Source organism: Esox lucius, chromosome 12 (genome assembly GCF_011004845.1).
Source record: "Esox lucius isolate fEsoLuc1 chromosome 12, fEsoLuc1.pri, whole genome shotgun sequence".
Classification (NCBI taxonomy): Eukaryota; Metazoa; Chordata; class Actinopteri; order Esociformes; family Esocidae; genus Esox; species Esox lucius.
Window position 1 is genome coordinate 4143452 of NC_047580.1, and position 13554 is coordinate 4157005.

Consider the following 13554-nt stretch of genomic DNA (forward strand, 5'->3'; position numbering starts at 1 on the left):
GATTATCCAGACATTGTGTCTCCTCAGGAGTTGAGAAGGATAAGGTGGGGGGCAGCCCGCCCATTGGGTAAATGTTACACAAGACAGATGGGCAACAACTTACCACACCCCTTCTAACATTTGAAATATATACGTATTGTTCATGTCTTACGGCAGAGACTCCTCGGATGATTACGTTTGTAAGCGTTTGACGCGTCTCTCTTATTTGCAAATAATTAATAAAACTGTTAATTGTGCCAAGATAATTTTGTATCTGTTTCTTACTCCTTTAAGAGTGTTGATCGGTGGAATTACCATCACAAAGCCCCACCAATCAGGGTCATAAATCACACAATATACCCTACATTTACTACTCATATTTTTATATTTACTACTCATATAGAGATTTGACATGTTAAATATAGGTGTACCATTTAGAGGATATGTACAGGAACACACCACACTTGTTTGTAGATCTCCATCTCATATGGATAATGAGCTATTTAAAAGGTATTGCATAGATGGATATACAAATGATTTTAGAGGTTCATGTCACCTGCATAGGAACTTAAAATGTATCTATATGTTAGAGTTGTAATAAGGTAAAATAATTTACAAAAATGAAGATAAATAATGGGGAAAATGAGAGGTGTACCTTTGTAAGGATGGATAAAGGAACAAAGCAAACGTTTCTGTACATCTCTAGCTGATATGGGTTTTGAGCTATTAGAAAAATGCAGTTTAGAATGAGAAATTAAAGTAGAAGGAAAAACAGCAATTACAAGGGGAGAATTGGGAAGGTCAGTGTCCAAAGTATAAATTGATTTAGAGTTAATATGTCTCTTAGATAATATCATCTTTATAATGACTTAGGCTTAGCTTATTTGTGTTTTATATTTTTTGTTATAAACAAATAATTACACCTTTAAAAAAAAAGATAAGTAGGCACGAAGAAAGAAAATGCAGAAACAATGATTTCTGCCTAATGCACTTTTAAGACGGTCCCTTGTATATCTGCAATATTCCTCCATTGAAAATAAAGTAAATATTTTTTTGAAAACGGAACCAAACCGACAAACCTAAGGGTCTACCTTGCTCTCTACCTTCACCTGATTCTATATATATCGTTGTCGTCTTTGTAGGACGTTTTTGGGGAGCGCTATTAACAAGCAAACTCTGAATATTGAACATAAAACCAAATTTACCTTGGTAGTTCACTAGCCTGTCGCATTAAACAACTTTTGCAAGCTAGTGTGATACAGAACTCTTTTGTTTTTCTTACAAGCTCCTATGATACAGAAATCTCCTGTTTTGGCTTGACCTTTGATGATTTTCCAGGAATGCTGCAAAACATCTCCTTATTTCTTATTAAACACTTTCAGAGCTGCATTCGACAACATAACGTGTTACTGTATTCCCGTGGATGTTGTAAATAATAAGAAAACAGAAAAGGGGTATGTTGTCATTTGACTTAAATTTTTTATAATTTATTTACTCAAATGCTAGCAGCAAAGCAACCGCGACTTATGTTAGAAGAGGCTGATTCTGTGTTGTTCGGTGATACGAAGTTGGAAACGTCTTTGCTCTTTGAAAGCGATAATGATGTCATGTGAGTAACAAATACACTGCAGGTATATGTTTTTTTTTTAAATATATTTTATGCTGTGAAATGTTGGTCATATTCTTTAGATGACAATTAGTAACCCTGTCGTGATAAACTGATAGGCGAGCGCATCAGCTGGGGAGCTGGAATGGTTGCTTGTATTTGAAAAGGTTGCAGTATTTAGCTGTGTAGTCGGGTAACTAGTTTAATGTTTTGTCGCATTTCTTCCGATTTCGTCGTTACTTTATCATGATAATAGACCTGCATTTGCCTACACATGGGCTACTTTCAGTGTTTTGAGATGTGTGTGACTTATGTTTACTTCAAGTTTGATGTTTGATCAAGTTAGTTGTGCCTACCTCGAATGATTGCTTGCTCAATCTCTCCCAAAAAGAGTCGCAGGGTTTTGTTATGCAAACTAGATGTTCGTTCTTGTTTCTACCGATCCATCATATAGAAACAACCACACCTGCTTGCTGAAGTTAGTTCACTAACTGGTTAGTCTACCAGGCTATTAGAGAAATTGTGTAGTGGAAAACGGGTGCTGCGCTAGCAGAGGGAGAGGAGTAGTAAAAGTGAGAGGTACGTTTTTATAAATTACAAGTGTCTACAAAATGCGAGAAAACGATATATATTTTTTGAAGTTACATGGATGTGGTGTCAAATCAAAGATGATGTGCTCTTTAAAACAAAGTTAACATTTTTTTTTATTTGTTCGTAGTTTTTGTGCTATATCTGATTGAAATGTGTGAAAAAATACTATTTATTTTGAGAATTATCAGTATTCTACAGCAGCATTCTAGAATTATATTGGGGTCTAGAGGGTTAAAGGAGATACTTGGAACACATGAATGAACCCCTTGATGACCCTGTTACCATCATCTTCATTCTGAAGTTTTTCTTTACATAATTATATCTACACACTCTCCTGAACATTTCCTACAGAAAATTCACAGTGGCATATAGAATATTATTTTCTGTATGAGTCAATATGTATTTCATATCCATTGAGTTACATTGTGGCCAATGGAATGGGTGGAGTAAAATGTCAACAACAATTGTGATAACATAGTGCCCCTTAATTGTCCATTATATTTTCACACTATACATTCTCCTGAACATTTCCTATGATCAATTCACTGCAGCTTATAGAATAGTTTTTTGTTTTGTTTGTGGCAATATGTATTTCATATACAGTCATTTGCATTGTGGCCAATGGTATGGGCAGAGTAAAATGGCAGCAACTATTGCAATTACATAGTGCCCCTAGATTTTCCAGCATATTTTCACACTATACAGTCTCTGAACATTTCCCACAATACATTCACTGCGGTGTATAGAACAGTTTTTTCTGTTTCAGGCAATATGTATTTCTTATACAGTCATTTGCATTGTGGTCAATGATATGGACAGAGTAAAACGCCAGCAAGTATGGCAATTAAATAGTGCTCCTTGATTCTTTAGCATTTTTTCACTCTATACGGTCTACTGAACATTTCCTACAATACCTTCACTGTGACATACAATATTTTTTTTCTGTATGAGGCAATATGTATCCCATGTACTGTATTTTATTGGGTTTCGCCTTGGGGGTTGAAGAGGGTGTGGAAAATATTGTGTTGCTGGATGTAGCACACAGTGCCCATCCAAAACTCATTTTATTTGGTTAGTAGACACTCTCCTGAACATTTGCTACATTACATTCACTGCGGCATATAGAGAAGTATTTGCTCTATGATGCAATATGTATCCCGTGTACAGTATATCATAATGTATTGCAGTGGGGTAAGAGGTGGAAAGTGCAGTGTCGTTGGATTTAGCACAAAGAGACCATATATAACTAATGAGCGCCAGCAAATTAACAAGAATAACATAATTAGCATTTATCAATTTATTTTTAAAATATGAAATGTTTACAACAATTGTTTGATCCATCTCAATTTCTTATGTGCTCCACATTAGACTACTATACATTTTATGGGAAGTACTATTTAAACTGCATTTTTCTGTAGTTTGTATTATTTTTCTGTAGATATTCCTTTTATCATCTATATATTTAAAATATACCCTAAGCAATGCCGCAAAATAGATTAATTCAATATCATTAACATCGCGTTTTACCGCGGTCCTTTATTTTGAAGGTAAAATCCGAAAACCGGAAGTCTTACTGTTGCTACCAAACATGTATAATAGAAGAGTAGATGGGCTGATGTCACAGAGACCCTATAAATCAGAATGGAGCAATTTGACAGCCATCTTACCTGGGACCTGTTCTAAACAATGTACAATACAAACATATGGTAGAAGTGGCATTTCAGTTCTTATAACAGTTACATTTACTTAATAATATATAAATGGCCACTGTTTAGCATAGCATAATGCATAAAATGACTGTACTTTTCAGAATATTAACAAACAAAATTCATTTGAAATAGTTTTCAATAATTTATTAATTTAAGAGCACAAAATGTCTATGGTTTAATGTAGGAAGATACAGAATAGTACTTTAAATATAGTGCAAATGTATATTGCTTTATTTCCAAAGATAAAAATTAATTGTGATTTTAAATTGTAATATTTGTACGTGTTTGTATATACATATTATAATTTCATTTCATTATTTAAATCACTATTTTATTAACAGTACGCTAAACGGAGCAAGCTAGCTACCTAAATATGGTAGGCTAACAGTAGCACAGTAGTCAGAGGATAGAAATAGGAGAAACAAGGCTACTTTTTTGTGGACTAAGGCTACCCAGCATCGCCATCTGCTGATTATATACAGTAATTAAGTTTTTTGAAGAAAACGCGTTATTTCACATACCTTGTGTGCAACGTGAATTCATGTTATACTGTAGCAAGCCAGCTGAGACCGTTCATTAAAAAAACTAAAGCAAAGTTACGTATCTCAAAAGCTAGGCTGGATTAGCTTTCTTGTTCATTGATTAAAAACATGATATGTAAAGTTAAATAATTACTGATGCTTGAATAATGTTTCCCACCTCCTTTATATCTTTTATCCTTTTTCTGGACCAAATTACTGCTGCACAAACTACCACCATGACTACTGTTAAAAGTGTCTTGACTTGGGTTAGATGGCGGAAAATTGAGAGGTCAGATAGAACTATATGTCCCATCTATGCTTCATATCTATGCTACCGAATCACTAATGTTTCCAGCAAGACGCAAATACTGAACGCCCCTTACTACACGATCAGGTGTTCCTTTCACCTATACCCGATTGGCCGGATGAATTGTCAATGAGACATAGACTGCTTCTGTGCACCCAACTGGTTCCGCTTCTGTGTCATTTGTTAATGTTTTCATCAGATCCGTATTGATCTTTTTGTCAAATTAGGTCACAAAGTGTCCCAAAGCTCAAGGTACGGTAATTATATTACAATTTCTGTGACAATTTTGTGAGTTTTATGTATGGAATTGAATGTGATGAAGGCCAAATGTCATCTTTCTACTGATGCTAGTTAGCTGCCGCAGCTAAGAGGCTAGCTAACTTGCTATGTAGGTTAGCAGCTATTTACTGTACTGACTATACAGCTGTAGACTTTTTCTCAACGCTACTGTAAGTAACTGTATTTATGACGTAAAGCAAGACAGCATACAAGTACAATATTTTGTTTTTATTGTGTTGTTTTCTAGCTAAGAAATACATTCAGTTGTATTAATTTTATGTCGTACGGATGAAGGTAACTCCCGAGCCAGCGAATCGATTAATGCATATAACTAATGATGCAACTAGCTAGCCACTAAACTCCTATACCCTGTCCATCCTAAATCAATGTTGGCTAGGTTTCCTACAGCTTAGAATGTGCTACTACGGTATGCTTTGGTAGCTTGTAAGGTACATATACTTTGACTGCCGTTGTTAGCTTTCACTGCCTTCCCCGGCAAAACCCGACATGACAGGGAAACTAAGTAAGTATAACAAACTCACTACCCCTTCGAGTTGAATGCATCTCTATCAAGATGCAGAGGCCTGTCTGCTCCCTCAGCTAGATATATGACACAGTATGATACTTATTCTGAACGCTGTTAACCTGTCTCTCTTGATATGAGCAATTTACCCTAGTAGACCTGGATTTACATTTGAGTCATTTATCAGATTCTCTTATCTAGAGCTTCTCAAAGGAACCTTTATGCTTAACTGTCTTTCTTAAGGACAGAGCAACACAGTTTTCACCTTACTGGTGCATTATTTTTAATCCAGCAAGCTTTGATACCTTAACCGGTAGCCAACCTGCTACCCCAAAAAGGGGTTCAAATAAGGATGTGATCATCTGTTATTTCAAATGTATAGTTATTTTTGAGTTTTTTCAAATAATGTGGCCTAAATCCGCCAGGCTACTTTTACTGGAAGTATTTTATGAGTAACATTTAAAACAGGCTAATGTTGCGTCTATTGTATTAGCCTGCGTTCAGGAGGAATGTAAAATATGTTCTCTGTCATGACTGTACCTTTTGCAGCATGAATGCTACTGTGTTCAAAAAGGTGTCAGTAAATTGTTGTTATGTAATGGTTATCAGTAGTCTAATTAAGTGCCTGAGAAAGCATTAAATCCAGTTGTTGGATGCTACCATCCATCCCCTAATTGAAACCAATGATTGAATTCCATGTTGTCTTGTTTATCACACACAAATGTTTGTGTTTTATACTAGTTTGTCAGTTAGCAAGCATTGACATTCATTGATGTCAATGTTTGCTTTTGATTTCGATTGAGTTGTTAATATGTATTTAATACATTTTGGGGCACTGCTACTAGCAGTACACATGATTTCCATGTAATCCCAACCACCTACCAATTAATAACACTGTTTATTAATTAACAATGCTGTCCTCGCTAGAGTGGTGCCAGCAAATGTCCCCGGTTAGAGAAACATTAGAGAAATGCTTTACTTTTATCAGAATTGCTTGTAAAAGTGTTTTTCCTATCTGTCCATAACTGCCTGAATCCAAAGACTTACTGAGCAAATTTGATCAGTAATACGTTGTAGTCTGACCTTTGCATATACAATAATCCCCATGACCAGAAACATTACTGTAACAGCAGCTACATCTCCTCCCAAACTAAGGTGTATCTGGAAAAAAAAATGGAATAATGGAATAGTTTTTCAGTACCTTAGTCTGTTCGCCATACATTTGTTTAAAAAAAGTAGACTACAAAATACATTGCTCTTCACACCGAAAAACTATTCCATTACCTCGGTAATGGAATTGTTACATTGCAAAATACATTGCTCTTCACACCGAAAAACTATTCCATTACCCTCGGTTGTCAGGCACCTTGTTGAGGTGCTTGTGAGGCACCTTGTTGAGGTGCTTGTGAGGCACCTGGTTGAGGTGCGTGTGAGGCACCTGGTTGAGGTGCGTGTCAGACACCAGGTTGAGGTGCTTGTGAGGCACCTGCAGTCCACTACCTCGATAGGTAGCCTAGTGGCTCGAGAGTGAGATTATTAAATGTATTGTATTTGGAAAGGTGTTGTGGTGTGACAGGCCGGGGCTTCGATTTTTGTGATGGGACTGGGGGATCACCGTCATATGTACCACACACCTATGCCCTTGGTAATATGGCGCTTTTCCACTGCCTGGTACCGGCTCGACTCGGCCCGCCTATTTTACTTTTCTACTGGCCAAAACTTGGAATAGTACCTGGTACCAGATACTTTTTTTTGTACCTGCTTCATCGTGGTTCCAAGCGAAACAGAAACAGAAGACTTCTGATTGGACAAGAGTGACTCAAAGCGTGCAGCAAAGCAAAACAAGCTGTTCTGCTGTTAGCTGTCCTGTGTCAGATGCGAGAACAGCGCGTCTTTGCGGGTATGTCCCAGGGGTTCTTACATTGAAATGTGTTAATTTATACCTTTTAATCGAAATGGAGGGGTTGTGTAGGTTGTTTTAAATGTGTTGGTGTTATGTTGTAAGGTGTATACACTTAAAATCGAACAGAACATTCCAGTTATGTCATCTTTTATACTCCAGGGCGATAATTCTATTCTACATTTTCACAGTTTTTCAAACAGGGCCCTTGACCATGTTATCCAGATTTAGTTTACTTTTGATTCGCCACTTTACATTAAAATCTCGACAATTTAAAAGAAAATGTATGGAGTTCATTCAATAGATTTTCTGTTTACTGCAGGGTTTACGTTAGTCGGCAAATGCTGGCTTTTCGCCGGTATCAGATGTACGATTTCGCCATTTAATGTTCCTGTGTGTCGCGGTGCTACGGCAGTTTTCCAGTGATGTCACTATGGGCGGGTGCAGGGTACTATCTGCAGTGGAAGACCAACCGAGGCAGCCGTGTAGAGCCGAGTCGAACTGGTAGTATGCAGTGGAAAAGCTCCCAAACTGGGGCGAGGCGAGTAGAGTCGAGCCAGTACCATGCAGTGGAAAAGCGCTATAAGGTGCGGGTCAGGGCTCCTGGTGAAGGTGCGGGTCAGGGCTCCTGGTGAAGGTGCGGGTCAGGGCTCCTGGTGAAGGTGCGGGTCAGGGCTCCTGGTTAAGGTGCGGGTCAGGGCTCCTGGTTAAGGTGCGGGTCAGGGCTCCTGGTTAAGGTGCGGGTCAGATTGTTAGGGCTTTTTTACACTGTGAAAGAGTTAATGACGCAGATGATTATTTTTGAATAAATATTTACATTACGTTTCATTTTACACCGGCATGTGGTGCCAGATAACCCAATAGATGGGTGTGAACAGGAATTGAGGGATATGTGCATGCCGCTTCTTGACTAGCCCTTTATCAGTTTCCACTATTCAGATGTTTTATAAAATATATTTGGCTACACAAAGAAGAAGAAGAATTGTAGGCTTTTTGCTGTTTTCTTCCTCTACCTCAATCACCCTCGATATTAGGAAAGATAAAATATTTCAGTGTGCATTTCACAGTTGGCCTTAATGGTAAATATAGGGGCTTTACATTGAAGGTCTGACATTTTCAAATGGTTCTGTTCCATTTCTTAAGAAATTTAGGCCTAATCAAGGAGTGTTTTGTGAACCAAAACATCATATTTGAGTTGAGAAGAGCCATGAAAGAAGGCTCACTAAAAAGACATTCAATGCAGTCCCTCGTCGAATGAACAGATCTACATGACATTACCCCTCAGTCATGTCTTGTTACTGTTTTGAATATATGCATACTCGATAGTGGCCTACTTGTTTCTTTGTCCAGCGTTCGTCCTGCTGATGAATGCCCTGCGCTTGCAGTGTGTTTTCAAGCTATGAATGACAACATGAACTTGTAATTTCCTCATTAGCTCTGTTGAAAATAAGTCCATTAACAGCAGGGGTTTAGCAATGCACAATGTGTTTTTTGCTCATGCATTTTTAGAGATGTTGAATTCCTTTTTATCTTGTTTCCACTATCCAGATATATTTTGTTGTAGGGTACATTAGATTTACTTGGTGAATTGTATAGGGGTTCTTTACATGAAACTGTGGAGGAACCCCTATAATTTCTTCAAAGAAACATTTGAAGAACCTTTTGGGGTAGATTTTTGAATGGGTAGGTTATTCATGTTGTTCTTTGAATAATAAGCCTTTTGACCTTTTTCCTTGATTAGAATAAGAACAACACTATTAATCCCTAAAGGGAAATTCAGGTGTTCGAGTAGCCGCCATATTTGCAATCAATAAAATATATTATAAATACGGATACAACAACATTATAAGGGTTCCCCTACAATTTCTAAGTAAGGGGTACTCCAAGAAACTGTATGTGTATGTGAAATAATTTTAGGTACACAAAGCCGAATAATGACAAGCTGCTTTCCATTAAAACATTTTGGGGGGTTTTACATTGGCGATAAGAGATTTTTGTCAGTTTAAAAAAAAGTTTATTTTAGGCAAATTGCATCATTAACCTTTTGGGTTGAGTTACCTGTTTTAGGTGAATGGAGCTATGAAAGACATCTCACAGAAAACATGTGCAGTGTAGACATGAAGTCATTTTGTGTTCTTCAGAAATTCATACTTCATATTATCATCCTAGCTTATGTCATACTTTAAAAAGTTTAGTTTAACTAAGCACAGTATTGTTTATAGCTTTTAAAATTATTTGCCCAAAACATAGATCATAAAGTCTTCACTTTCACTTAACCATTTCCTTATCAAATCAATAAACACATGCTATGAGAGGGTTATTAAAAAAATATGATATTTCAAAAAGGCCCTCAGTTAAGATGCATGTCAGGCCGCTGGTTAAGGTTTGGATCAGGCAGTTTTAATCTGTCTCTCTGGTCGGGTGGCTGGTGTGCATTCTGATGTTTGTGGCCTTCGTGACATACCATGTGAATGTCCAGGAGGACAGCAGCAGTGTTTCCCTCTTGTAATAACCGCGGTGGCCTGCTGCTGCTAATATGTGATGCGCTGCCACAGCAAAAAAAAATTACAAGCTGAGCGCAGTTTACCATTGTATGCAGCTTGCCATCACTCCAGCATCAAAGCAGAGCAACGTTCTGCACCCAACGTTCAGTGCAGGGTTTAGCTGGAAAATGCCTGCTTTTTTCCGGTATCCGATGTAGTTGTCTTGCAGATGAAAATATCAACGGCCAAAATATCCAGTGGGAAATATGCCAAATGAATATATATTTGTGTAAATATGCAAAATGAATGTATTTATTGTGCATAATCTAATTAGGAAATATGGTTGAAAATGACAAAATGTGTCTTACAGTATTAGTCAAAATATTTTACCCACGCTTGAGTGTTTTTTCCTTTGTTCAATCATAGTTGATGTGACAAATAAGCGAGTGAAACGTGTTTGTCTATTAAAAAAATAATGTTTAAACATACTGAAATTTAGAAGCTTCAAAATCTCCTATTCAGATTGGAAACATGATTTTGGAATCGAAATATTGTGCAAAAATGATTGTAGTCAACAAATATAATTGCGACAGCCGTGGGTGTAGCATATATGCTCAGTTTGCAAAGAGTTCAGTCTGCTGACTAAATAAAATAAAAAATCATAGTTTGTGTTTTATTGCTGTTTAAATGTAGGTTATTATTTGGCTTTTTAAAATATCTATTGTTCTAGCTGTTCTATATGGCCGAAATTCTAGAATTTTAATGGCCATATTGGCCATAAAAAACAAAGCCCAGCGTAAACTCTGGTTCACAGCATCACAGTAGCAAGTGAGGTCAAAGGAATGTAGCTGGCTGTGTCTGTGCATGCACACGTTTGTGTAGAACTGTCAATAAGTGGCTGTCACATTGATATAAAGAAGGTAGCCTTTGTCAAAGTGATAACCAAAGGTAAGAAGCAAGTTAGCTACAGTAACAACTGTCACAACTCGATAGCTACAATAGATTAGCGTCATGCTGGAAAGATTAGAGATTCGGCAGCAACAATAAGACCGGGTTTTCATATTTTTCCATCAAATCAAGTCTGTGGTGTGTCTATATAGTGTGTATTGTGTAAATATTCAAAGGATTGATTATTGTTGACAATACAGTACATTCAACAGTGAATGTTTTGAACAAAATACTCTGGAGATTGTAAAGTTACAAATATAATGTGAAATCATGAGGCACTGTGTGCTACATCCAGGAAAACTATATTTTCTACCCTCTCTTTAACCCCCAATGCAACAGTAATATAATGTACATGGAATTCATACTGCCTCATTACTTGGTAGTGGCTTTTATTAGGAGTCTGGGAGGTGATTCATGAACCCTTTTAGAGAATGGCTAATTGAGTGTGAGTAATTGGGATATTGTTAGAGAATGATGTTAAGACAGACTTGTCAAATAATGTTAAGAAAATGAAGTTGACAAGCAAGAGAGACTGGTGCACAGGCAGGACATTTTAGTATTTTACGCATCAAGCCTTTTGTGTCGTTAATGCCAGCATGTTGGCCCGCATTCCCCCAACCCCAGTGTTGGGGGGAAAGAAAGTAGGGGAAACACTGCAGCAGCGTGTCCCTGCTGGTAAGTTGGGCTGACCTCTTCCTCCAAATATTGGTGCTTTTGCGTTCCAGCCTGCAATGTATCTTTGGATGGTGTATCTGTAGCAGTAGTTCGTAAGAGTCCTCTGGGACCTCACATTTTTTATTTGTTTTTAACTCATTTACCTTCCGTCCAAATTTTTTGATCGAAGCAAAACTGAGCCTGTCATCATCTGATACTTTTAGTAGGCCATAACCAGGATGTTGATGTGCTTGTTATTAATCAGCCTTGCTAGCACTTCATGGGGACAACAGACTAGGAAAAGGGGAGATTGACTATAACCACTCCAGCTATTTTATATGTGTAATAACTCTGAGGGGACTAGTGATGCCTTCAGGGCCAGAAACCTTGCAAGGGGTAATGTGGTTGAAAGGTCTACTTCCATTGTCCACAAAGAGTAAGAGTTGTAAAAGCTGGACTAGAGGCTGTGTTGTTTCTCTGTACATTTTGTGAAGTAGGTTTTCACCTTGTCTGGGAGGGATTTTGTCTGTCCATGGCCCAGCTTGTTTTCCTTTCACAATTTGCTGTTGCCTCAAGTCCCAGCCACATACTTTCTAATGTCTGTTGAGTTAAGACGCTAATTCGTCACCATACTGACCTTTTGGCATTGGGAAAATATGAACAGACCTTTTGCCTGTTCATATTAAGGCATGTCCCTCATTGCCTTGTACTTGTAATATATATTTACTATATACTCTCAGTTTTGCACTCTCCGTGAATATGCTTTTTTAAAATTATTTGGCAATTTTTTAATAGTCATTGTAGGGACACCGTGTTTAAGACATTGCTTAATGAACCTGAATAAAATCTGCATAGCTGTTGCTCTCCCCAGAGGTTTCCCTAAACAGTTCTTTGTTCACCTGGTCAAAGCACTCCTGTAACATAGATTCTGATTGCCCCTGAAGTGTTGAACGGTCTATACCGCCGTGAATTCTGCTTTAGTTCTTGCAGGAATTAGAATGATTATCATTATCAGAGAATACATTACGTCAAGGGTTTCCTGAGGAAGCTCTAAGTCGTCAGTGTCAGTGTGTGCCTGCCTCTGTTATTTACAGTTTGTCAAGGTTGTTACAGGTTTGGTGATGCTGTCTACAGTCTGTTACACTTTGAATCAGTGTTCCTGATAAAGCACATTTTACTCTGCAGCCGGATCTCCTTTCCAAGGTTGACTCACCGTTACACATACAGCCGTTCTGCATGAAATCGTTGTCGATGAGCTTTTGTGCACTAATGCTATTTTGTGAACTCATGCCTTTACTGTACTTTAGCTGTGTATGGAATTTATTCAGAGACCATCAATTAATGTTTTCTCTTGATTCAATAATTATTTTATAGCCTATTGATTGACGTCTTGCTTAGTTTTGGTTTTCCATTGGCCTTGGAATGGTAGTTGAGTCCAAATTGAGGCTGTGATAACAGATGTCATCCGTCATTCTAAAGTTTGCCGCTTTCAAAGGAATATGTTTCAAAGGCATTGTTACTACAGTACATTTGTTGGTGGCAGCATTATTAAAGATATCAGTAATGTCTATCAACACTGCCGTTGGTGAGTTTGTTCTGTCATATGTCAAAGGATACTTTTGGCCTCATATATAAACACACATTCACCAAAGAGGCTGATTGCGTTACGGAAAATAAGTTAACTAGCTAGATAGATATTCAAACTATAGCTCTTCTGAAACAAATGTCTGTCTCAGCTATTTTCATATCTGAAAAACATACTGTCCTGAAATATGACTCAAAATATAATTGGTTGGAGACAGCTGGTTTGTGCCATCTCAAGCAGGAATCTAGCCTAGCCTAAATGTGAAGTTTTTCCACAAAAAATATTTCAGACACTGTGATTGTCTCTACAGCTGCACAATGAATCGAGTCATGATTGAATGCCATGTCCTGGTTCCCTAAGTCCGTCAGAGGTTTTTCGTGTGTGTGCTCTGTCAAAATTACAGTTTGCCAGTGGTGGTCAGGTGTCTATATTCATAGAAGGCAAAAAGTCTGCCAAAAATCAAACAAGC

At 37.6% G+C, this 13554-nt stretch overlaps 1 protein-coding gene across 3 annotated transcripts in view; it reads left to right on the forward strand.

Annotated features, from left to right (window-relative positions):
- The first annotated feature begins 1564 nt into the window (after positions 1 to 1564).
- LOC105009434 (oxysterol-binding protein-related protein 2) overlaps positions 1565 to 13554 on the forward strand; it is a 44007-nt gene continuing 32017 nt past the window's right edge. Inside the window, exon 1 of one of the 3 annotated variants that reach the window (XM_020051948.3) lies at positions 1565 to 1588. The gene's annotated coding sequence lies outside the window, so the exon portion shown is untranslated. Of the gene's footprint in view, positions 1589 to 4834; positions 4971 to 13554 lie in introns of those variants that run through there. The other 2 variants (XM_020051945.3, XM_020051946.3) reach the window with 2 other exon arrangements.